Source organism: Adiantum capillus-veneris, chromosome 15 (genome assembly GCF_014529385.1).
Source record: "Adiantum capillus-veneris isolate H3 chromosome 15, ASM1452938v2, whole genome shotgun sequence".
Lineage (NCBI taxonomy): Eukaryota > Viridiplantae > Streptophyta > Polypodiopsida > Polypodiales > Pteridaceae > Adiantum > Adiantum capillus-veneris.
The window spans coordinates 13,008,387-13,034,468 of record NC_140945.1 but is presented as its reverse complement, the minus strand read 5'-3'; the positions used below and the strand labels follow the sequence as shown (position 1 = coordinate 13,034,468).

The 26,082-nt window shown below is 42.1% G+C and overlaps 1 non-coding gene across 1 annotated transcript; it reads left to right on the top strand.

The window, feature by feature from the left end:
• The first annotated feature begins 17,630 nt into the window (after positions 1–17,630).
• On the top strand, positions 17,631–17,829 carry LOC147440295 (U2 spliceosomal RNA). Its single transcript, XR_015184399.1, has one exon. It is a non-coding gene; the product is annotated as a U2 spliceosomal RNA (small nuclear RNA).
• The last annotated feature ends 8,253 nt before the right edge of the window (positions 17,830–26,082 follow it).

The window sequence follows — 26,082 nt, the reverse complement described above, 5'->3', positions numbered from 1 at the left end:
AGACATGGGTGCAATAGAGCGTAAATTTAGAAGCAATGAAAACACAACAAGCCTCTGCTGAAGATGTTGCCCCTCCAGTCCTAAAATAAAATGGCTCAATTTGGCTTGTACTTCTTAAACCTTACGGAAATTCTTGGGAGTTGATTTGCACAGCGAGCAATAGAGCCACTTGCGATTGCATATTGTTGCGTACATGCCCTTCTCACTCGCAATTTTGCATCTAGCAAGGGCGGTTGAAATATCCACGGAATCAGTGATGAAAAGTTCCTTTGGATCTCCATGTATCAACCACCTAGGAGGAGAGACGTATGTATTTTTGCAAGGCAACGACAAAAGGTCCAATAGGGCTCGATTTTGTGCACGATTGCTAGACCTTGTACTCAATTTTTAAAACCTTGACAAAAATCTATTTTGCTATCGAATTTTCCCTTGTAGAGCACGGGCATTGGCATTGTGTTTCATTGGGAACACGAGATGTGATAGTCCTATTGTGTTTTTAGCCCCCAGAAGCCTTTGGTCTTTGCCTTTGAACCCACAAAGGGGAGCCCCATTCACATTTTATCAACGCAACATAGAGCAGACTTGTGTGGCTTTGTTTTTCACTCTTAAATAGCCGTCTCCTAACTTGGAAGGTGCTTGACACGAGTCTCTCTCTCTCTCGTCCTTCTCTTGCTACCATGTTCCCATTTTCCATTGCACACCTTGATATGGTATTAGAGGCCAAGTTTGCCAACGTCTACTCTATGCTTGAGAGCTCAAGGAGGGGTTGAGTAGGTCAAGCCATTATTGAAAAAAATCCCAAGAAAGGGGAACAACCAAAGATCCCATCATTTGGGGGAAGTCTATTAAGGGCATTTCAATGGAGTGGGTCAAACAAATGTATGCAATACTCTCTCTCTCTCTCTCTCTCTCTCTCTCTCTCTCTCTCTCTCTCTCTCTCTCTCTCTCTCTCTCTCTCTCTCTCTCTCTCTCTCTCTCTCTCTCTCTCTCTCTCTCTCTCTCTCTCTCTCGGTTTTGAAAATTCCCAATGAAGAGTAGGCAATCTATTGCCTCAAAGCTCTCGATGCCATCGTGCTCCCCGCCATCACCAAGCGGTAGATCTGATACCAATTGTGAGTGTGCAAGTGTGATGCATATGGAGAGAGAGAGAGAGAGAGAGAGAGAGAGAGAGAGAGAGAGAGAGAGAGAGAGAGAGAGAGAGAGAGAGAGAGAGAGAGAGAGAGAGCACATGATGTGGGTATTTTAGCTCACCACAATGTGTGTGAGAGAGCCCCTTATTCTTCTATTTAGTAAAGAATAATCTGATACAGTTGATGAGCGATCGGACGCCTCCGTCGTATCTGATAGAGGTAAGAGGCACACCATCTTTATCCCAAAAATCCCAAGACTAAGTTACCAAGCGAGAAAACAAGCTTGAGCACTGGAAATTGGGCAACAAAACTACGACCTCAGCAAGGCAAGAAGAATCGAATGCACAAAATCGAGCAAGTTGCAACCAAAGCTCGTAGCAAGGCAAAGCATCAAGAGCAGGTAGCAATTGGGGCAGCAAAATCGAAAGCAAGAATCGGGTAGCAAGTTGAAGGCTTGAATCGAAACTCTTAAAGAATCAAGCAGGGGAATGTGTGGTGCACAACACACACACACACACAGGGGAATGTGTGGTGCACAACACACACAACACACACACACATCACTTTCTTGGTATGCGCATCAAGAGAGATAAGCAACATGGAATTTCTTGAATTGTCTCAAGAAAAGTACATCCACAAGATCTTGCAATGTTTTAGTATGCAGGGGGGAAGTTATTGAGTACCCCAATGCAAGCATACTTAAAACTCAGCAATGAAGATTTTCCCAAGTTAGATGCTAAGAGAGAGGAAATGGTGAAAGTGCCATATTCTTCAGCATTTGGCAGTTTGATGTACGCTATGGTAGCCACAAGACCAGACATTGCACATGCAGTTGGAGTGGTTAGTAGATACATGTCAAACCTTGGCAAGAAGCATTAGGAAGCAGTGAAGAAAATCCTCAAATACGTGAAGGGTACAGGTAGCAAGTGTTTACACTTCGGGGACAGTAATGCATCTATTGTGGGTTACACAAATGCGGACTATGTGGGTTTGTGGATAACAGAAGATCCACATATTGCTATGTGTTCATGTTTGTTGGAGCGGCTATCTCTTGGAAATCGTGTCTCCAAGATTGCACGTCTTCATCTACCACTGAGGCAGAGTATGTTGTTATGTCTGTCGCCAGCAAGGAAGCCATATGGTTAGCTCGTTTAGTGGGAGTTTGGGCATTCACAAGGTTCCAGTACTGCATTGTGATAGTCAGAGTGCCATTTATTTGGCAACGAATCTGGTTTTTCACTCAAAGTCGAGACACATAGAGGTCAGATACCATAGTATTGGATGGTAAGCGCATTGAGCTTGTCAAGGTTCACACTGACGACAACCCCGCAGATGCTCTCACGAAGAGCCTAGCCTCGGAGAAATTTACACACTGCATAGAGCTTATGGGTGTAGGATGAAGCCTAAACAATGATTCATCAACTTTGTATAGACTAACTATATGGACACCACTATTGGCCACCCCAACCTTCAAGTGGGAGGCTGTTGGGGTGTAGGCCAGGTGGCCATGGGAACCACTGGGAGAATAAACGAGAACAAGAGTTAGAATATATACATGTGCTTATGTCTATCTCAGCACGGGACCAAAGTCAATGGGTCCAAATGAGAGATGGCGTGTCAAAGAGCAATGCTAGCTAATGGAGCTTGAAATACATTAGGGTTAGCTTCATTAAAGACCTCCAAAGGTTGTCCTTAGACCTAGGACCTTAGGCAAGCTAGGTTTGAGCTTAAGGTGGGAACTCGGTCCAAGCTTGAGGTGCTTTTCATGCTTGCTGACTAAGGTGCTTGAGGTGCTTGTCGTGCTTGTTGATTAAGGTGCTTGAGGTGCTTGTCATGCTTCATGATTAAGGTTCTTGAGGTGCTTGTCATGTTTTATGACTAAGGTGCTTGATGGGCTTCATGACTAAGGTGCTCAAGGGGTGAGATGTTCCCAAAGTCAACATGCATCCCTACACAAAGGGGGCCGAGCCCTACAAGTAGGGGCATGAGAGAGAACACACACACACCCACTCAAGGCAAGCCAAGTCCAAAGAGGCAACAACAAGGACACATGTCAAGCTCCTCCCCCTGTTGCCCCCATAAGGTGCCTAAAGCCTATTGGTTGACCTCTAAAGGGGTCCAATGAGAATTTAGTTTATTTAAATAATTATATAGGATTATCAAGCCCTCTCTCTCAAAGGAGTAAGGAGGACACTTGTCCAAATGCTACCCTTGTTGCTTGATATGCACTAAGCATGTGATTGGCTAGGCTTGCAAGGGTCTAATCAAATTGAAGGATGAGCTACAAGGAGGGTCGATCAAAGCAAGCTGGGGTGTGCTTGGGGGTATACTATCTCTCAAACACACTTACATGCTCTCATCTCACTTTGTGAAGTATGGAGCCTGATTTACCCCTTGTAATTTTTTGTACTAAAAATGCACATTTGTAAGGCCCCCGTTATGAGGAGAAGCTATCGTGCATGAAGAAAAATCACTCACCAAGAACCAAAATTTTCATAGCCAGTCTTGAGCAAAGCTCGAGATCAACTCATGTCGGGATATTCCTTTTTGTCAAAATATTATGGCCGGACGGCGGTCAAAATGTGGTCGGAAAATGATCGGTCGTTTGCTTCGTTGGCCAGCAGTCAATGGCCCGGTGGCCGGTGGTTGAAAGTCAATGGACGATGGCCGAAGTGAATGGCTGGTGGCCGATTTCAAAGGTGGACTTGTCTTCTCAAGGGCGGCCACACATGGGTGGATTGGAGAGTCCATTTGGACTTGTCTACACAAGGGCGGCTACACACAGGTGCCTCTCATGAGAGAGGATGTCCCTTTTGGCCTATAAAAGGAGGATATTTCTACACGCATTTTAGAGTATGAAGTTGATGCAACAAGTTGGTTGTGAGGTGGTGAGAGTGAAGCAAGGCGGGATCTCTATTAAGGGTATAATCTCTTTGTAACCTACTTCTTGTTTGAAGTACTATATCCATTGAGTGGCTTTTTTCCCGTGGATGTAGCCCACATTGGGTGAACCACGTATACCGTGCTCTCTCTCTCTCTCTCTCTCTACTCTATAATCTCTTGTGTGTGATAATTTGTCTCTCTCCATTAAGTAAACTACTCATTCATCTACATAGCTATGTCCTATTTCTTAACAACTGGTATCAGAGCAAGGTGTACTCATAGCTAAAGTATCTCAAGGAAAGGATTCCTTGAAAAGGTATTTCTCAGAAGCGCTTGTTCAATCTAAAGATGGTAGAGAATGGTTCAGTTGCAGAACACCTAAATGACTTTAGCACCAACATAAGTCAACTTCGATCGGTGAAAATCAATTTTGATAACAAAGTGCGAGCTCTCCTTATACTATCGTCTCTATCGGATAGTTGGGACAGCCTTGTGATGGATGTAAGTAAATCTATCTCTAGCTCAAATACTCTTAAGTTTGATAATGTTGTGGGTGTTCTCTTAAGTAAGGAAATGCAAAGGAGTAGCACAACAAAATCATCAAGTGCTGCACTGTCAGTGGAAACAAGAGGAAGGCCTAAGGAGAGGTTCAAAAAACAAAAGGCCCGTGATTGCTCAAGGCGGAGCAAGTCAAGCACAAAGTCAATTCTTGAATGTTGGAACTACGGCAAGAAGGATTTCTGGTCCAAGAAAAAGAAAGAGTTGGAGTCTCAAGACAACAAGCCAACATCAGAGGCCAATGTGGCAGGTAAACTAGAGCAAGATGCTCTATTCTCTCATTAGACAATGTGTCTAGTTCTCGGATAGTAGATTTCGGGGCTTCATTCCATGCGACACCACACAAGCAACATTTCCAAGATTACAATTTACACCAAAGGTAATTTTGGGTATTTATACTTGGGAGATGATGAAGCTTGTGAAATGGTCGGCAAAGATACAAATTGTGCCAAAACTGCTAATGGAAATAAATGGAAGCTTAAAGATGTTAGGCATGTTCCTTTTCTTTGTAAGTATTTGATCTCTACAGGACAATTGGACGAAGAAGGTCACAACATTGCATTCGGAAACAAACGGTGGAAGATATCAAAGGGATTCTTTGGTGGCTGCCAAAGGAGAAAAGGTTGGTACACTTTACTTGTGTATTGTCAGCTCGCAATCTTCAGCTTGTGCAACAACTATAGAAGTTGACAGTGCGGTGTGGCACTACCAGCTTGGGCATATGAGTGCCAAAGGAATGCAAATCCTTCAATCAAAGAAGCTTCTACCATGTTTGAAAGAAGTGGACTTAGAGTTCTGTGAAGATTGTGTTTATGGTAAACAAAAGAGGGTAAATTTTTTAAAAGCAAGAAATGAAAGAAAAAATAAAAAACTTGAATTGGTTCTTTTTTATCTTTCCGTCCTACAAGTACACCATCCCTTGGTGGCTCATTGTACTATGTAAGATTCATAGATGATGCAACTAGAAAAAAAGGGATTTATGTTATGAAGAATAAATCCGATGTGTTTTCCATATTTCAAAGGTGGAAAGCCTTTGTGGAGAATGAAGTAGGTACCAAGGTTAAATGCCTCAGATCCGACTGGAGGTGAATATTGCAGCCAAGCTTTTGGAATATTTTTTGCTAGCAATGGTATTCGGAGGCAAAGGACAACCCCAAGGACACCTCAACAAAATGGCATTTCCAAAAGGATGAACATAACATGGAGCGAGCACGAAGCATGCGGTTACATGCAGGTCTACCGCTTGAGTTTGGGTGGAAGTAGTAAGTACGGATGTGTACTTGATCAACCAATCACCCTCAACGGCATTGGATGGGGAAGTTCTAGAGAAGGCAGGATTGGTGTTGTTAGAACTGTTTTGCCTATGGCTGAGCAATCTCGTTGGGATGTAAGAGATGTGCAGGCTCATGCATTGATTGCGTTGTTTGTGAAGCGAACTATTACTCCTCACATTCGTTCAACAAAATTTGCAAAACAAGCTTGGGATACTCAGGCAGGTCTTGTTGTTGCCTCTTGCAACAATACATACATCTCTCCTCCTAGATGGTTGATAAATGGACATACGTCTCTCCTCCTAGGTGGTTGATAAATGGACATCCAAAGGACCTTTTCATCACTGATTCCGTGGATATTTCAACCGCCCTTGCTAGATGCAAAATTGCGAGTGAGAAGGGCATGTACGCAACAATATGCAATCACAAGTTGCTCTATTGCTCGCTGTGCAAATCAACTCCCAAGAATTTCCATAAGGTTTAAGAAGTACAAGCCAAATTGAGCCATTTTATTTTAGGACTGGAGGGGCAACATCTTCAGCAGAGGCTTGTTGTGTTTTCATTGCTTCTAAATTTACGCTCTATTGCACCCATGTCTAGATATGCTCTAGTGACCTCATGTCAAAATGGTTTTATATAAAACGCAGTAGCACAAGAGGGGCCTGCATTAGGGGCAAATGGGGAACTTCACCTCACTGTTTCATGTCTTTGTTGTTTAGTTTTCTTTTAGCTCATGTATCTCAAGTGTTTGCAGATTTGTTTCGGTTGTGCTTTAAGTTTGTTTCCACTCGGTCTTTCTCGCTGCACGTGGTGCTTTTCGACTACAGAAGAACAAGGGACATATGATTCATGACGATACCATTTCATGTTTAGATTGCAGTAATACAACTTCTCTAGCTGAAGATCATACATCTCATACTATATTTTTGGAGCTTGATGGTGTGTATCATGTGGTCGAGGCTTCCAGCTCCATCGTCCGGCACCATTAGCAATTCTAATTGAAATGTTATCTTTAAAAAAGAGTTTGATACATGATGTCATGACATTAATCTTGAAGTCTTAGTTTGTTTGAGGACTCCAATGTTCATTCTTCTTTTCATTGTCATTCAATAAGTTGATATGTTTGTGTCTTTAAGCCTCTGGATGCAAAAACACGGCTTCTATGCAACGGAAACGAAGGCGCAAGAAGTCGGCTGCCACCCGATCATTTTCTATGCATTGGCTAGCGAATAGACTTGTAGCAAGAGTAAAGTAGCAAAATTAAATCCTCTCTATCTCTCTCTCTCTCTCTCTGTCTCTGTCTCTCTCTCTAAAGTCTGCAGCGACTCCATGCTGCTTACCCTGTGACCTTGCGACCCTGCGACCCGACTCACAAGCAGATTCAACAACCGTCAACTACTGAGTTCTCAGTGCATCCCTGCGACCCTGCGACCCAACTCAGTGCGTCCCTGCGACCCAACTCACAAGCAACAGATTCAACAGCAGGCCTCACCCTCTTCGTCCACTACTGAGCTGTAAGTGATGGCGTTTTGCTGGTCCGAGACCTATGGTTGTTGATAGTGTTAGCCTCAGTTGACAGCAATTCCCACCCATGAAAGGATGGTCAAAACCAGAGATTGCAAGAACAATGATGGCACATCCTCAGCACCGAGAAAGGCCTACTCATTCGTGGTTACCCCCAAGGTAGACCCTCTCGACCGCCTCCAAGCCCAAGTCAAGCAGTTGAAGAATGAGAAAGATGAACTCAAATGCGTCTTGCTGCCCTCGAAGCGCACCTCCAATTGCTCGAATCACAGAAGCTAGCGAACATTGACCGCATTCTAGAAAATGCCAAAAGAAGTAGAGAAGACATTCACCCAGAATGCGGCTTCATTAGCCACCCAAATCCAAGCAAATGCTGCCACCATCCCCTTCAAAGTGGAGGAATGCCTACAAGAATGCCTTCGTCGGGAAGGCCTTGCGTTGATTGTACGCATCGGTGGATTGCCCTCCTCTTGGTGGGAGGAGAGTGACGATTTCCCTACTACCCTAACCAACCAAGCTCAACAAGGCTATCAAACCATCAAGTTTGAAATTCCCACCATCGAATTCATCGATCAAGATCCTCGCACCAACCAAGGGAGCCTTGTTTTCAAGACCAAAGAGGATCGCATGGCACTCTTAAAGAAAACGCACCTTCTCAAGGGAACAACCATATGGATTAGCGAGACTCTAACCCCCGCCCAACTCAAGATAAAGAAGCAAGAGCTGCAGAAGGTACAAGATGCACGAGCCGCAGAAGGTACAAGATGCACGAGCCCAGGTACGAACGTCGTCTATCGTGGTGGCAGAGCCATCATCGAGGAGTTTCGAACAAAGAAACCCACCCGAAATCCCTCTCCTCCCCCTTAGCCACCTCCTACCCCCATAGGCAACATTTGTTGCAATTTTGTTGTATCACACCCCCTTAGTCCCTCTCCCCACACATCTATATGTATCATTGCGGACATTGTACCCTCTTAGATAGTCGAGGAGCCTCTATTGTACACGTTTTCTTGGTCCCATAGGTCATTTTTGACCTCCGAGGACGATAATGGAATCTATCTATCTATCTATTCCTCATACTCCACAAACCACACACACTGGCCCATTGTGTGTTGTGAGCACAACTCATCTCCTTTTCCAAGATTGAGAAGTGGACAGCCTACACCAACACTCCTTGGCTATGGAATGCGAATCCAACCAAGAGTTATGCTCAAATTAATGCTTATCAATCTCTCCATCTTCATCATCACTATGTGTTAGCGGAATGACCGAATGGGCGCCCACCTGGCCGAACACGTATCCAAACACTACATTTGTACTGTATTATTTTTGCGAGCTAGTGTAGTGATACTCTGTGTAAATCCCAATTTCAGAGTATCACGTCAATTCCTTGAGATGTGATTCTGTAATGATAAGTCTAAAAGCCCATGTGAGCCGGCCATTGGCCATTTAGAAAGACCTATGTATAAAGGTCAATAGCTTTAATGTGAAGAGGAGGCTTATCTTTGGAAGTAGAGGGAGCTCTACAAAACGTACTCTCAAGCTACTAAGCTGCTCCAACTTGTAGTCAACTTTTCTAATGATTGGGTAATCCATTTTCAATTTCATTGTGTTCCTCTCTCTTTTCTCTTTCATTCAAGTGTAAGCATTGTCAATTTTGTTGAGGTTGGCGACTACGCATTAGTGAGTCTAATCATCAAATTTGCATGCCCAAATCACTATTTTCTGACGTTTTGACCATAGGGGAGTGTTCTTAGACCATAGGGCAACATTTTTGGTATGTTCTGTTGCAGTTTTCAGGACCTTTTTCAAGATGGATTGTGATTTTGGTACCTTGTCAAAATGCGACCAGACTTGGTAGGATAGTGGCCCTAGGTGTTTTAGACCTTCTCCTAATGTTTTGTTGCATTTCAAATCTGTTCAAGTGCCAAAATGGCATGCCGACCTAGATCTGTGGGAGAAGGACGTAGGGAATTTTTTTTATCTTTGAGTGGTGGTTTTCTTATGAAGTTTATGTGTTTTCTTGATAGATTCACTTCTGAGATTGACAACCTCAAAGTGTCTCCGTGCCCCATCTGAGTCACTTGCTTGAGTATTGACATTATATTAGTTCTAGATAGCTATGCTATAGACGTCCGTCACTAACATTGGTACCGCTGCCGGGGATAATGATCCTTAGATGGTGAGTGACCTAGTGTATATTTAGACAACCTCAAAGAGTTTCCGTGCCCCATCGAAGTCACTTCCCTGAGTATTGACATTATGTTAGTTCCAGATAGCTATGTTTTAGACGCCCGTCACTAACATTGGCGCCGTTGTACGGGGATAATGATCCTTAGATGGTGAGTGACCTAGTGTGTATTTAGAGCGTTCTTTTTTGAAGTTTTTTCTTTCCATTTCATTTACACCTTAGTATGAATCATCTAGACACATGGTTTAGTGCTTGGTAGACTCTAGAAGTCAAAGATTTGTTAGATCTATTCTCAAGAGTCAAAGAGAGTTGTGAGTGAGATAGCGAAAAGCATTCAGAGTGCTATGGCGTTTTCCATTTTAACTCTATATTTGTACTGTTTTTTGTTTGTTTTTCTTCCTAGTTTCATTTCAATACATAGGAGTAGGGTAACTAGAAACTACCACCATCAAATTTGGGCTAGAAGATCAGAGACGAAAAGGGTGAAAACCATATTTTGGCAAAAAACAACCATAGCTTTGAAATGGTAGAGACCTCAAAAGTCAACAAAATTCAAAAACTTGTGAATCAAGGGCATTAGCAGACTCTCTAGAAGCACTCTAGAAAATTTAGTCAGATTTTGTGAAGGAACATGGATCACGATCCATGACCCAAGAAACCATTTTTGTAGAAAAGTCATCACTGACACTGAGCATCAATGCGGCATTGCTTTAATCAACTTTGCCTGAAAGAAAAACTCAAAAATAACATCAGAATTGGCTAATAGGGAAAAAACAACAAATCAGGCATTTTAGACACAAAATTTGGGGTTTTTCAACTTTTTGGGATCCAAATAAAAAAAGAAGTGAAAATTTGACATCCATAGAGTGCAGGCATACTTCTATGTTTAGATGTGGTGGAACATGGATCGCGATCCGTGTCCCCCTCGACCATCTGAAGTTGAGATCTGACCAGTAGGTAGCTGATACCATTTGGAGCATCTTTCCCAAAGGGTATCATAGCAAAAAACTGAGAAAAATGGATCAAAATAGCCAAACACAGAAGCTAGTCAAAAACCACAAGGCAGACAAAAAAACTTGCTTCTGATTGAGATAAAGTTATCCAAATCCAAAAAGAAGTGGTGGAGTACACTACAGACACTACATGTCATCATCATGCCAAATTTGGTGTTCAAATCTGATGGAACATGGATCGCGATCCATGACCCCCATCAAGATTTTTGGATGAGAATTTGATAGTAGGTAACTGAGACATAGACATACACTTTTCCCAAACGAATCATTTGCAAAAAAGTTCAAAAATTGGGTTAAAAGTGCCAAAAATAGTTCAAGGTGAAAACCCTAAAATAGACCTAGGGATTGACTTTTGATTGACATAATCAAGTCCAAACCATACAAAAAATACATAGCCAACATCAAGGGACCAAGGGCAAGCTGTGTACCACGTTTCAATGCAATCTGACACAAGGGTACATGGACTGTGATCCAAATCCCCCTATCACAGGCTGAGATCAAACTTATACCCTATCTAGAAGACATCACAAGGAGTCTAGTGGTCATGTCAAAGGTGATTTTGATATTAAAAACTATAACAAAAGCCTAGAATTGTCAAGCATTTTGACAAAGTATAAGAATTGTCCTAATTTTCAATCCTGAGGTCCATTTTAAAAAAAAATTGATAGCATAGGACCTATTAATCATGTTGATTTTGATGTTACTAAGAAAAGTCAATTTAGGCTCCAAACATGGTCACGATCCATGGCCCCATAGTGACAACTTGATCTAAAATTTTCCAGATCAATAGTGCATACACAAGGAAACATATCCCCAAGTGAAATTTTGAAAAAAAATAAGTAAATTTGGGTCAAAAGGCTGCTGGTAAAACAGGTGACAAATTGAAAACTGTAGTGTAGACCAAGTATTGAGCATTTGACCTGTCAAAACAAGTCCAAATCCAAAAAGATTTGAGATTTAGGTTGTGGACATAGTGAGTAACAAGCTACCAAGAGATCAAGTCCAGATGTGGTGGAACATGGATCGACATTCATGTCTCTCAACCTCAAAATTTGATGAAATTTGGCACAGAGCTTGCATATGACCTAGTCTACATACTATCAAAATTTGGAGTTAAAAGTTGACAAGGGGTAATGGATCGCAATTCAGGTACCTCTTCATAGTGGAGATATCTGACTTGATGAGCTTGTAGACATACTTGAGTACATCTCAAATCTCAAGTTTGAGCTAAAAATAGCTTTTGGAAATCAAGAGACAAGCTAAAGTTCCTGTGTCCTGGTCCTGAGACTGTTTTGAGTGTTGTTTCAAGTGCAGTTTACCAAAATTGCTCTAACTTTTGATAGACAAATCCAAATTGAGTCAGGTAAATCTAGGAAGGAAGCTATGACTAGAGCCATTCATTGGCTCAAGCCTTGGATACCAATGATTGAGCCAATAGGCTTGTAGCAAGAGCAAAGTAGAAAAATCAAATTCTCTCTCTCTCTCTCTCTCTCTCTCTCTCTCTCTCTCATGTACTCCACAAGCCACACACACACTGGCCCATTGTGTGTTGTGAACACAATTCATCTCCGTCTCCAAGCTTTAGAAGTGGAGAGCCTACACCAACACCCCTTGGCTATGGAATCTAAATCCAACCAAGAGCTATGCTCAAAGAAATGTTTATCAAACTCTCCATATTCATTATCTCTTCATCTTCTTCACTCCCTGCTAGCTCTCTCCATCTTTGATGGTGTTTGAGGTCTTGGGATTGAGACCAGGGACAAGTTCTTGTTTATTGCAAGTACATTAGTTGTTGTTTTAAGCATAAGTTTGGTGCATGAAGCTTTCCATATTCATGGCACCAAAGAGGTCTTAAGGAACACAAAGATTGTATTGTACCAAGTCTCTCTTCATAGGAACACCTATAAAACAAAGCCTATTGGAGGGGGATCGGCTCCAAGTAAATCCAATCCTCAATTGTTGTCAATTTCTCTATTTCTCTCTCTTTTGCAAGTTATTTTTCATGCCATGTTGATTAGGAACGTGTAAATTGTTGCTATCTCCAACATAGCACTCTCTCTATCTTCATTAGGAATCTTCTTAATGAAATGCTCACTATGGCTAATCTATTTTTTCTACACTCAAAGTTTTAGCTCAATTTCATTACAGTGGATATCCCTTTTATACCATGAATATTGACTTAACGGGATTCAAACAGATCCTCTTCTCTTGGCATATTTTGAATACTATCTCTAGAAATAAGAGATGCATGGCTTTATGCGAGAAGATTGTGAAGTAATCCACAAAAATTGTTAGAAACTTGTGCAAGACATCACTAAAAATCTCCATCTTACATTGCGAAAAGGTTGTTAGAGTATTACATAGATAGAGTGGCGTAACTCGATACATGAACACTCCCCATTGAGTATTGAACGTTGTTTTGCTCAATCTTTTGGTGCTATCTTCAAGTGATTCTACCCATTTGACCCATCCTTAAAACTATACATTTCATGTCAATCTCACCATCATCATATCTGTAAAGGATAGCACAAATGAATCTTTATATATTTGAGCGTTTAGTTTCCTATAGTCAACACATACCTTGAGTTTTCCATTCTTCTTCAAAACTAGTATAATGGGGAATAACCAATCACTGCTTGTTGTATCAGTGATGAAACCCGCCTTTAACAGGTTGTCAATATCTTCATTGACATTCTTTGTATAATTTGGGTATCAAATGTTGGCAAACTTCTGGGTCGATACCTCTCAGATTTGTACATTTCCAAGTGAAAACATCTTGATATTTCTAAAACAGTTGCCTGATGTTTCTTTGATCCGTGATTTGAGATGCTTATTGATTTTCACTACCTTAGGATCCGACTCTAAACCCAGATTCCATTCTTCTATTTCTTGATCATCTGGTAACAACCAGTTTTGCATTTCACTCATTTTTTGTTTCGCCAAGGATTCACCTCTTTTCTTTGTATCGATACTATTATAAACTCATTGTAAGGAGTATGGTACGGGCTAAATCCTCATTGCTTCCAAATGGTACCTTGTTGTGTTCATGTGACTGTGCATTCTGCTGCTTGTTCTTTTGTGTATGTCCTATCTGGTCTTGTTCCCCCTAGTGTCCGACTTCCTCCCTCTTCAAAAAACCTTTCATCCAACCTATCTGGCCTTAGCCCTTGATTTGAGTTGGTAAAGTTATCCAGGTGCTATTATTGTTGTTCCTCCACTCTCTACTGATCTAGAAGAACTACATTCAAGGCTATTTCACCTAAGACAAAGATATTCATTGATGCTAGCATTTGTTCTATCTTTTTGGTCCCATACTTCTGCATAACTCCTCTTGATGCATCACTCTCCTCCAACTTCTAGTATTATTGGTTTTAATATGGATTCTTCTATTTGGTCCTTGTATAGCCAATCTTTGGCCTACATAATCATGTATGGCTCCTACACTTCTTAGCCATGGCCTTTCTAAGAGCATACTATACGCATCATGGACATCTAGAACCATAACTTGGTTTAAACTTTTCTAATCGGACTCTAATTTGGAGGTTCTCAATCAAACCACTATCTTGGACAATCCTTTTGGTTTGCCATCCTAATTTCAAAATGATTAGGCTTCATATATTGAATCCCTAGTTTCTATTTGACGTGCTCCACCAAAACCATGCATACATTCGTTTCTTTGATGGTGGTTCCTTCAGATGCCTTGTGAGACCTTTTATTTTCTCAACATAGTTCCTAAGAGATAGATTCCCTTGCCCGATTTTATCCAGCTCACAAAGAATAATCTCATCCCCTTGATTCTCACTATATTTAAGCAAGAAATATTTCTTCAGTTTGTTGTATATCCTCAGCTTACAAGCTAGATAATGATAGTACCATTTTCATGCAACATCTTCTAGAGTTTAAGGAAAATACTCCACCCAATCATCTTTATCTATATCGTTCAAATCAACATATTATTCAAAGGGTTGAATATGAACGTCTGGGTCATCTCTGCAACTGCCTTTCAAAGTGGCAAATGCTATTTTAGGATCACTAGATTTCTTCCCATGTGTATAGTGAATGTGATGATTTGACTCCCTTTCCCAAAATTTGGGTTTATCATTGAGATCAAGTTTTCTCTCCTGATGTCTGTGCTAGAATGGTCAATGTATGCTTCCCATCTCTCATTGTAGTTATCATCAATCTCTATAACTATGTCAAAGATTCTCTGCTTGACCAAATTTTGTGTGTGATCCTAGTCGTTTACTATGCCTGTTAGTATCACTAAAAAACCTTCTTGCCTCCCTCCACAATCTGAGATGGTGCCTTCCATATGGATGTGTAAATATAAGTAATTTAAGGGAGTTGTTAATTAATCCCACATAAGCTTACGGTATCTGAAAAGGCATCTACTCCAATCATGTTCGGATATATTTAGGGACTCTCACCTAGAGGGATAAACACCAAAATAACATATTCACTAATACCAACAAAATAGAACACTTAAAGACTCGGCTTGGGGTCTAACCACTAGGGAAAAATCTTTGCACCCATTCAAATTTGGCTAGATTGCTAACCTTGAATGGATTGACTCGGTGATACTTGGCATCTCAAGATATCCTTCTGCGCACTAGATGACATGGGGGTATTGCCAATATTTGATTGACTATGGATTCTAATTTGGAGATTGATACTTGAATAAGAGCTATAAGTCACCACTGTGATTGCCAAAATGGAATAAGTTAGTCACTTGATAGATATTCCAGACTTGGAAATTTAGAGCTAGGTGCTAGATCTCAAATCAAATAAGATGAACATAATCAGAATTCAAAAGACTAGATTGAGAATTCATACAGACAACTAAACTGTAATAAAAGGCTTCATATAACATGGAGTGAGACAACTAGAAGTGTAGATTTAGATTCGTAAACTGGTTCATAAGTACAAAGTCCAAAAGTACCATTGGTACGACACTTAGTGCCCACAAGTTCTATAAGATGCATAACAGCTAGAGTTCAAAATATACAAGAGTTCCAATAGATAAAAAAGTTCCAATCCCCAAAGTGAGATCAATGGGTCATATTTATAGGTAACGCATTGGGGTCTGATTGGTCGCTCAGTTACATAGTGACGGGTTACTGCAGGGAACTCCACTAGGTAGCTCCCCCAATTGAACCCTCATGCAAGGTATTACTTGAGCCAATTTCCACCTTCTACAAAAAGCTTCTCCTTACCATTCTTCATTATAAGGCATTCCCTCTCAAGCCTAAGAAGCAACCAATCATCTTCCTTCAGTTGCAAGCTGTGTCCATGCTTATGTGATGCCTTCTTATATGATTCTTCATAAATTTGCAAATCCTCTTTAACCTTGGCAAAAGAAATCTTTAGATGCTATACAAAATGATCTTCCCAGAAAATCATGTCCTCAGTTGACAAGATAGACAAAACCTTCTTGCCACCCTCCACAATCTGAAAATGGTGCCTTCCTTATGGATGCATAAATATACGTAATTTAAGGGAGTTGTTAAGTAATCCCACATAAGCTTATGGTATCTGAAAAGGCATCTATTTTAATCATGTTTGGATATGTTTAGGGATCTCACCTCTAGGGATCAATACTAGAGTAACATATTCACTAATACCAACAAAATAGCACACTTAAAGAATTTACAACCCATGGCTTGGGGTCCAACCACACACCCACTCAAAGTTGGCTAGATTGCTAACCTTGAAAGGATTGACTCGGTGATATCTAGCATCTCGAGCTATCCTCGAGTAGAGATATGAGACAAGGGGCAAGAGAAGGAGAGAGAGAGAGAGAGAGAGAGAGAGAGAGAGAGAGAGAGAGAGAGAGAGAGAGAGAGAGAGAGAGAGAGAGAGAGAGTTTATGATCATGTTGATCATGATCCTCCGTGGTCGTGCAACTAGACTCAATGGTATCAAATGTTGGGAAACTTCTGGGTTGACACCTTTCCGATTTGTACATTTCCAAGTGAAAACATCTTGATATTTCTAAAACAGTTGCTTGATTTTTTTTTTATCTCTGATTTTAGATGCTTATTGATTTTCATTACCTTAGGATCCGACTTTGAACCCAGATTCCATTCGTCTATTTCTTGATCATCTGGTAACAACCACTTTTGCATTTCACCCATTTTTCGTTTGGCCAAGGATTCACCTTCGTTCGTTGTACCAATACTATTATAAATTCATTGTAAGGAGTATCATATGGGCTAAATCCTCATTGCTTCCAAATGATACCTTGTTGTGTCCAGGTGACTGTGCATTCTGCTGCTTGTTCTTTTGTGTATGTCCTATCTCGTCTTGTTCCCCCAACTGTCTGACTTCCTCCCTCTTCAAAAAACCTTTCATCCAACCTATCTTGCCTTAGCCCTTGATTTGAGTTGGTAAAGTTATCCAAGTACTATTATTGTTGTTCCTTCACTCTCTACTGATCTAGAAGAACTGCATTCAAGTCTATTTCACCTAAGAGAAAGATACTCATTGATGCTAGCATTTGTCCTATCATCATCTCATCAAAACAATATTGCGATAAATTTGCTCCCACCACAAACCGCCAAAACCATCCTAGCATAAAGAGCATGGATGATAAAAGAAAATCCAACCATAAGACACGACGGGCATAGTTCACTATGAATTAGTGCGTCGCTCATAATTCATCTAAGCAAGTTTTGGTAACAAACATCAAATCTTGATGAAAGACTTAGCAGTCATCCTCAGCTAGCAAAGCATTACCATAAGAATAACATAAACATATAAGCACGCAAAAGAGGCCTAGGGCAATATAATCCTAGGAGCTCGGCCTAGTTAGGGCATCTCGAGAGAGTAATTCGGCAGAATGTTGGAAACTGAACGAGAAGAGGAGAGAGCTGTCAAGAAACCGTAGTGTTGGGGGAAATTGATGTAGCCTTAGGCTTGAGCCGGTTAGAAATTGATGTAGTGGATGGATGGGCTTAATTAAAGGGCAAGTGCTTTTAGCGCATGAAAATCAATCGACCCCACAGGGCAAAGCGTGAAGCGAAGCAGGTATAAAGCACAGAGAGGGCACGCTGGGTTGCTCATACCTTTCTCGGCCTTTTGGCTAAGATCAAGTGTAGTATCTGTTCTTATCAGTTTAATATCTGATACGTGGTCCATCGGGCCACATGATATTAACCTAATTTTTCTCACGGGGGCAGCCCCCTCCCGGCAGCTTGCTGACCGGGGGCTGCGCGCGTCGCCTCTGTATTGCACTGCCTCAGAGGCCTGGCGCACCCCCCTCCCAACCTCATATTCAAAAACTGCCCATGACGATATGCTCTTTGGTGGGTTGCGGAGAATCGGGATTTCTCTGCAGGATTTTGCTACAATGGTGTATGTTGCTGGTGGGGTTCAATTTTCTTGCTTTGGGATGCTATGCACCCCGAGAGAGCGTTCATGGGACCTTTTGAGGAGCCCCACCGAGGAGATGAGAGTATTCACTTCCTGTTTAATTCGCTATGCAATGGGATGGAGGTGGAGATCCAGTCCGCTTACGAGACTCTCCTGGCGCTCTTGCAAAACGTGCTCCAACACCGGAGTGCCCTCAGCAAGAGAAAAGCACCACGTGCATGAATCATATGTCCCTTGTTCTTCTGTAGTCGAAAAGCACCACGTGCAACGAGAAAGACCGAGTGGAAACAAACTTAAAGCACAACCGAAACAAATCTGCTAAAAGAAAACTAAACAACAAAGACATGAAACAGTGAGGTGAAGTTCCCCACTGGCCCCTAATGCAGGCCCCTCTTGTGCTACTGCTTTTTATATAAAACCATTTTGACATATGAGGGCACTAGAACATATCTACACATGGGTGCAATAGAGCGTAAATTTAGAAGCAATGAAAACACAACAAGCCTCTGCTGAAGATGTTGCCCCTCCAGTCCTAAAATAAAATGGCTCAATTTGGCTTGTACTTCTTAAACCTTACGGAAATTCTTGGGAGTTGATTTGCACAGCGAGCAATAGAGCCACTTGCTATTGCATATTGTTCCGTACATGCCCTTCTCACTCGCAATTTTGCATCTAGCAAGGGCGGTTGAAATATCCACGGAATCAGTGATGAAAAGTTCCTTTGGATCTCCATGTATCAACCACCTAGGAGGAGAGACGTATGTATTTTTGCAAGGCAACGACAAAAGGTTCAATAGGGCTCGATTTTGTGCACGATTGCTAGACCTTGTACTCAATTTTTAAAACCTTGACAAAAATCTATTTTGCTATCGAATTTTCCCTTGTAGAGCACGGGCATTGGCATTGTGTTTCATTGGGAACACGAGATGTAATAGTCCTATTGTGTTTTTAGCCCCCAGAAGCCTTTGGTCTTTGCCTTTGAACCCACAAAGGGGAGCCCCATTCACATTTTATCAACGCAACATAGAGCAGACTTGTGTGGCTTTGTTTTTCACTCTTAAATAGCCGTCTCCTAACTTGGAAGGTGCTTGACACGAGTCTCTCTCTCTCTCGTCCTTCTCTTGCTACCATGTTCCCATTTTCCATTGCACACCTTGATATGGTATTAGAGGCCAAGTTTGCCAACGTCTACTCTATGCTTGAGAGCTCAAGGAGGGGTTGAGTAGGTCAAGCCATTATTGAAAAAAATCCCAAGAAAGGGGAACAACCAAAGATCCCATCATTTGGGGGAAGTCTATTAAGGGCATTTCAATGGAGTGGGTCAAACAAATGTATGCAATACTCTCTCTCTCTCTCTCTCTCTCTCTCTCTCTCTCTCTCTCTCTCTCTCTCTCTCTCTCTCTCTCTCTCTCTCTCTCTCTCTCTCTCTCTCTCGCCTTGGTTTTGAAAATTCCCAATGAAGAGTAGGCAATCTATTGCCTCAAAGCTCTCGATGCCATCGTGCTCCCCGCCATCACCAAGCGGTAGATCTGATACCAATTGTGAGTGTGCAAGTGTGATGCATATGGAGAGAGAGAGAGAGAGAGAGAGAGAGAGAGAGAGAGAGAGAGAGAGAGAGAGAGAGAGGAGAGAGAGAGCACATGATGTGGGTATTTTAGCTCACCACAATGTGTGTGAGAGAGCCCCTTATTCTTCTATTTAGTAAAGAATAATCTGATACAGTTGATGAGCGATCGGACGCCTCCGTCGTATCTGATAGAGGTAAGAGGCACACCATCTTTATCCCAAAAATCCCAAGACTAAGTTACCAAGCGAGAAAACAAGCTTGAGCACTGGAAATTGGGCAACAAAACTACGACCTCAGCAAGGCAAGAAGAATCGAATGCACAAAATCGAGCAAGTTGCAACCAAAGCTCGTAGCAAGGCAAAGCATCAAGAGCAGATAGCAATTGGGGCAGCAAAATCGAAAGCAAGAATCGGGTAGCAAGTTGAAGGCTTGAATTGAAACTCTTGAAAAATCAAGCAGGGGAATGTGTGGTGCACAACACACACACACACACAGGGGAATGTGTGGTGCACAAAACACACAACACACACACACACATCACTTTCTTGGTATGCGCATCAAGAGAGATAAGAAACATGGAATTTCTTGAATTGTCTCAAGAAAAGTACATCCACAAGATCTTGCAATGTTTTAGTATGCAGGGGGGAAGTTATTGAGTACCCCAATGCAAGCATACTTAAAACTCAGCAATGAAGATTTTCCCAAGTTAGATGCTAAGAGAGAGGAAATGGTGAAAGTGCCATATTCTTCAGCATTTGGCAGTTTGATGTACGCTATGGTAGCCACAAGACCAGACATTGCACATGCAGTTGGAGTGGTTAGTAGATACATGTCAAACCCTGGCAAGAAGCATTAGGAAGCAGTGAAGAAAATCCTCAAATACGTGAAGGGTACAGGTAGCAAGTGTTTACACTTCGGGGACAGTAATGCATCTATTGTGGGTTACACAAATGCGGACTATGTGGGTTGTGTGGATAACAGAAGATCCACATATTGCTATGTGTTCATGTTTGTTGGAGCGGCTATCTCTTGGAAATCGTGTCTCCAAGATTGCACGTCTTCATCTACCACTGAGGCAGAGTATGTTGTTATGTCTGTCGCCAGCAAGGAAGCCATATGGTTAGCTCGTTTAGTGGGAGTTTGGGCATTCACAAGGTTCCAGTACTGCATTGTGATAGTCAGAGTGCCATTTATTTGGCAACGAATCTGGTTTTTCACTCAAAGTCGAGACACATAGAGGTCAGATACCATAGTATTGGATGGTAAGCGCATTGAGCTTGTCAAGGTTCACACTGACGACAACCCCGCAGATGCTCTCACGAAGAGCCTAGCCTCGGAGAAATTTACACACTGCATAGAGCTTATGGGTGTAGGATGAAGCCTAAACAATGATTCATCAACTTTGTATAGACTAACTATATGGACACCACTATTGGCCACCCCAACCTTCAAGTGGGAGGCTGTTGGGGTGTAGGCCAGGTGGCCATGGGAACCACTGGGAGAATAAACGAGAACAAGAGTTAGAATATATACATGTGCTTATGTCTATCTCAGCACGGGACCAAAGTCAATGGGTCCAAATGAGAGATGGCGTGTCAAAGAGCAATGCTAGCTAATGGAGCTTGAAATACATTAGGGTTAGCTTCATTAAAGACCTCCAAAGGTTGTCCTTAAACCTAGGACCTTAGGCAAGCTAGGTTTGAGCTTAAGGTGGGAACTCGGTCCAAGCTTGAGGTGCTTTTCATGCTTGCTGACTAAGGTGCTTGAGGTGCTTGTCGTGCTTGTTGATTAAGGTGCTTGAGGTGCTTGTCATGCTTCATGATTAAGGTTCTTGAGGTGCTTGTCATGTTTTATGACTAAGGTGCTTGATGGGCTTCATGACTAAGGTGCTCAAGGGGTGAGATGTTCCCAAAGTCAACATGCATCCCTACACAAAGGGGGCCGAGCCCTACAAGTAGGGGCATGAGAGAGAACACACACACACCCACTCAAGGCAAGCCAAGTCCAAAGAGGCAACAACAAGGACACATGTCAAGCTCCTACCCCTGTTGCCCCCATAAGGTGCCTAAAGCCTATTGGTTGACCTCTAAAGGGGTCCAATGAGAATTTAGTTTATTTAAATAATTATATAGGATTATCAAGCCCTCTCTCTCAAAGGAGTAAGGAGGACACTTGTCCAAATGCTACCCTTGTTGCTTGATATGCACTAAGCATGTGATTGGCTAGGCTTGCAAGGGTCTAATCAAATTGAAGGATGAGCTACAAGGAGGGGTCGATCAAAGCAAGCTGGGGTGTGCTTGGGGGTATACTATCTCTCAAACACACTTACATGCTCTCATCTCACTTTGTGAAGTATGGAGCCTGATTTACCCCTTGTAATTTTTTGTACTAAAAATGCACATTTGTAAGGCCCCCGTTATGAGGAGAAGCTATCGTGCATGAAGAAAAATCACTCACCAAGAACCAAAATTTTCATAGCCAGTCTTGAGCAAAGCTCGAGATCAACTCATGTCGGGATATTCCTTTTTGTCAAAATATTATGGCCGGACGGCGGTCAAAATGTGGTCGGAAAATGACCGGTCGTTTGCTTCGTTGGCCAGCAGTCAATGGCCCGGTGGCCGGTGGTTGAAAGTCAATGGACGATGGCCGAAGTGAATGGCTGGTGGCCGATTTCAAAGGTGGACTTGTCTTCTCAAGGGCGGCCACACATGGGTGGATTGGAGAGTCCATTTGGACTTGTCTACACAAGGGCGGCTACACACAGCTGCCTCTCATGAGAGAGGACGTCCCTTTTGGCCTATAAAAGGAGGATATTTCTACACGCATTTTAGAGTATGAAGTTGATGCAACAAGTTGGTTGTGAGGTGGTGAGAGTGAAGCAAGGCGGGATCTCTATTAAGGGTATAATCTCTTTGTAACCTACTTCTTGTTTGAAGTACTATATCCATTGAGTGGCTTCTTTCCCGTGGATGTAGCCCACATTGGGTGAACCACGTATACCGTGCTCTCTCTCTCTCTCTCTCTCTCTACTCTATAATCTCTTGTGTGTGATAATTTGTCTCTCTCCATTAAGTAAACTACTCATTCATCTACTTAGCTATGTCCTATTTCTTAACAACTGGTATCAGAGCAAGGTGTGCTCATAGCTAAAGTATCTCAAGGAAAGGATTCCTTGAAAAGGTATTTCTCAGAAGCGCTTGTTCAATCTAAAGATGGTAGAGAATGGTTCAGTTGCAGAACACCTAAATGACTTTAGCACCAACATAAGTCAACTTCGATCGGTGAAAATCAATTTTGATAACAAAGTGCGAGCTCTCCTTATACTATCGTCTCTATCGGATAGTTGGGACAGCCTTGTGATGGATGTAAGTAAATCTATCTCTAGCTCAAATACTCTTAAGTTTGATAATGTTGTGGGTGTTCTCTTAAGTAAGGAAATGCAAAGGAGTAGCACAACAAAATCATCAAGTGCTGCACTGTCAGTGGAAACAAGAGGAAGGCCTAAGGAGAGGTTCAAAAAACAAAAGGCCCGTGATTGCTCAAGGCGGAGCAAGTCAAGCACAAAGTCAATTCTTGAATGTTGGAACTACGGCAAGAAGGATTTCTGGTCCAAGAAAAAGAAAGAGTTGGAGTCTCAAGACAACAAGCCAACATCAGAGGCCAATGTGGCAGGTAAACTAGAGCAAGATGCTCTAATTCTCTCATTAGACAATGTGTCTAGTTCTCGGATAGTAGATTTCGGGGCTTCATTCCATGCGACACCACACAAGCAACATTTCCAAGATTACAATTTACACCAAAGGTAATTTTGGGTATTTATACTTGGGAGATGATGAAGCTTGTGAAATGGTCGGCAAAGATACAAATTGTGCCAAAACTGCTAATGGAAATAATGGAAGCTTAAAGATGTTAGGCATGTTCCTTTTCTTCGTAAGTATTTGATCTCTACAGGACAATTGAACGAAGAAGGTCACAACATTGCATTCGGAAACAAACGGTGGAAGATATCAAAGGGATTCTTTGGTGGCTGCCAAAGGAGAAAAGGTTGGTACACTTTACTTGTGTATTGTCAGCTCGCAATCTTCAGCTTGTGCAACAACTATAGAAGTTGACAGTGCGGTGTGGCACTACCAGCTTGGGCATATGAGTGCCAAAGGAATGCAAATCCTTCAATCAAAGAAGCTTCTACCATGTTTGAAAGAAGTGGCCTTAGAGTTCTGTGAAGATTGTGTTTATGGTAGACAAAAGAAAGTAAATTTTTTAAAAGCAAGAAATGAAAGAAAAAATAAAAAACTTGAATTGGTTCTTTTTTATCTTTCCGGTCCTACAAGTACACCATCCCTTGGTGGCTCATTGTACTATGTAAGATTCATAGATGATGCAACTAGAAAAAAAGGGATTTATGTTATGAAGAATAAATCCGATGTGTTTTCCATATTTCAAAGGTGGAAAGCCTTTGTGGAGAATGAAGTAGGTACCAAGGTTAAATGCCTCAGATCCGACTGGAGGTGAATATTGCAGCCAAGCTTTTGGAATATTTTTTGCTAGCAATGGTATTCGGAGGCAAAGGACAACCCCAAGGACACCTCAACAAAATGGCATTTCCAAAAGGATGAACATAACATGGAGCGAGCACGAAGCATGCGGTTACATGCAGGTCTACCGCTTGAGTTTGGGTGGAAGTAGTAAGTACGGATGTGTACTTGATCAACCAATCACCCTCAACGGCATTGGATGGGGAAGTTCTAGAGAAGGCAGGATTGGTGTTGTTAGAACTGTTTTGCCTATGGCTGAGCAATCTCGTTGGGATGTAAGAGATGTGCAGGCTCATGCATTGATTGCGTTGTTTGTGAAGCGAACTATTACTCCTCACATTCGTTCAACAAAATTTGCAAAACAAGCTTGGGATACTCAGGCAGGTCTTGTTGTTGCCTTGCAACAATACATACATCTCTCCTCCTAGATGGTTGATAAATGGACATACGTCTCTCCTCCTAGGTGGTTGATAAATGGACATCCAAAGGACCTTTTCATCACTGATTCCGTGGATATTTCAACCGCCCTTGCTAGATGCAAAATTGCGAGTGAGAAGGGCATGTACGCAACAATATGCAATCACAAGTTGCTCTATTGCTCGCTGTGCAAATCAACTCCCAAGAATTTCCATAAGGTTTAAGAAGTACAAGCCAAATTGAGCCATTTTATTTTAGGACTGGAGGGGCAACATCTTCAGCAGAGGCTTGTTGTGTTTTCATTGCTTCTAAATTTACGCTCTATTGCACCCATGTCTAGATATGCTCTAGTGACCTCATGTCAAAATGGTTTTATATAAAACGCAGTAGCACAAAAGGGGCCTGCATTAGGGGCAAATGGGGAACTTCACCTCACTGTTTCATGTCTTTGTTGTTTAGTTTTCTTTTAGCTCATGTATCTCAAGTGTTTGCAGATTTGTTTCGGTTGTGCTTTAAGTTTGTTTCCACTCGGTCTTTCTCGCTGCACGTGGTGCTTTTCGACTACAGAAGAACAAGGGACATATGATTCATGACGATACCATTTCATGTTTAGATTGCAGTAATACAACTTCTCTAGCTAAAGATCATACATCTCATACTATATTTTTGGAGCTTGATGGTGTGTATCATGTGGTCGAGGCTTCCAGCTCCATCGTCCGGCACCATTAGCAATTCTAATTGAAATGTTATCTTTAAAAAAGAGTTTGATACATGATGTCATGACATTAATCTTGAAGTCTTAGTTTGTTTTAGGACTCCAATGTTCATTCTTCTTTTCATTGTCATTCAATAAGTTGATATGTTTGTGTCTTTAAGCCTCTGGATGCAAAAACATGGCTTCTATTCAACGGAAACGAAGGCGCAAGAAGTCGGCTGCCACCCGATCAATTTCTATGCATTGGCTAGCGAATAGACTTGTAGGAAGAGTAAAGTAGCAAAATTAAATCCTCTCTATCTCTCTCTCTCTCTCTCTCTCTCTCTCTCTCTCTAAAGTCTGCAACGACTCCATGCTGCTTACCCCGTGACCTTGCGACCCTGCGGCCCGACTCACAAGCAGATTCAACAGCCGTCAACTACTGAGTTCTCAGTGCATCCCTGCGACCCAACTCAGTGCGTCCCTGCGACCCAACTCACAAGCAACAGATTCAACAGCAGGCCTCACCCTCTTCCCACCCATAAAAGGATGGTCAAAACCAGAGATTGCAAGAACAATGATGGCACATCCTCAGCACCGAGAAAGGCCTACTCATTCGTGGTTACCCCCAAGGTAGACCCTCTCGACCGCCTCCAAGCCCAAGTCAAGCAGTTGAAGAATGAGAAAGATGAACTCAAATGCGTCTTGCTGCCCTCGAAGCGCACCTCCAATTGCTCGAATCACAGAAGCTAGCGAACATTGACCGCATTCTAGAAAATGCCAAAAGAAGTAGAGAAGACATTCACCCAAATCGAAGCAAATGCTGCCACCATCCCCTTCAAAGTGGAGGAATGCCTACAAGAATGCCGTCGTCGGGAAGGCCTTGCGTTGATTGTACGCATCGGTGGATTGCCCTCCTCTTGGTGGG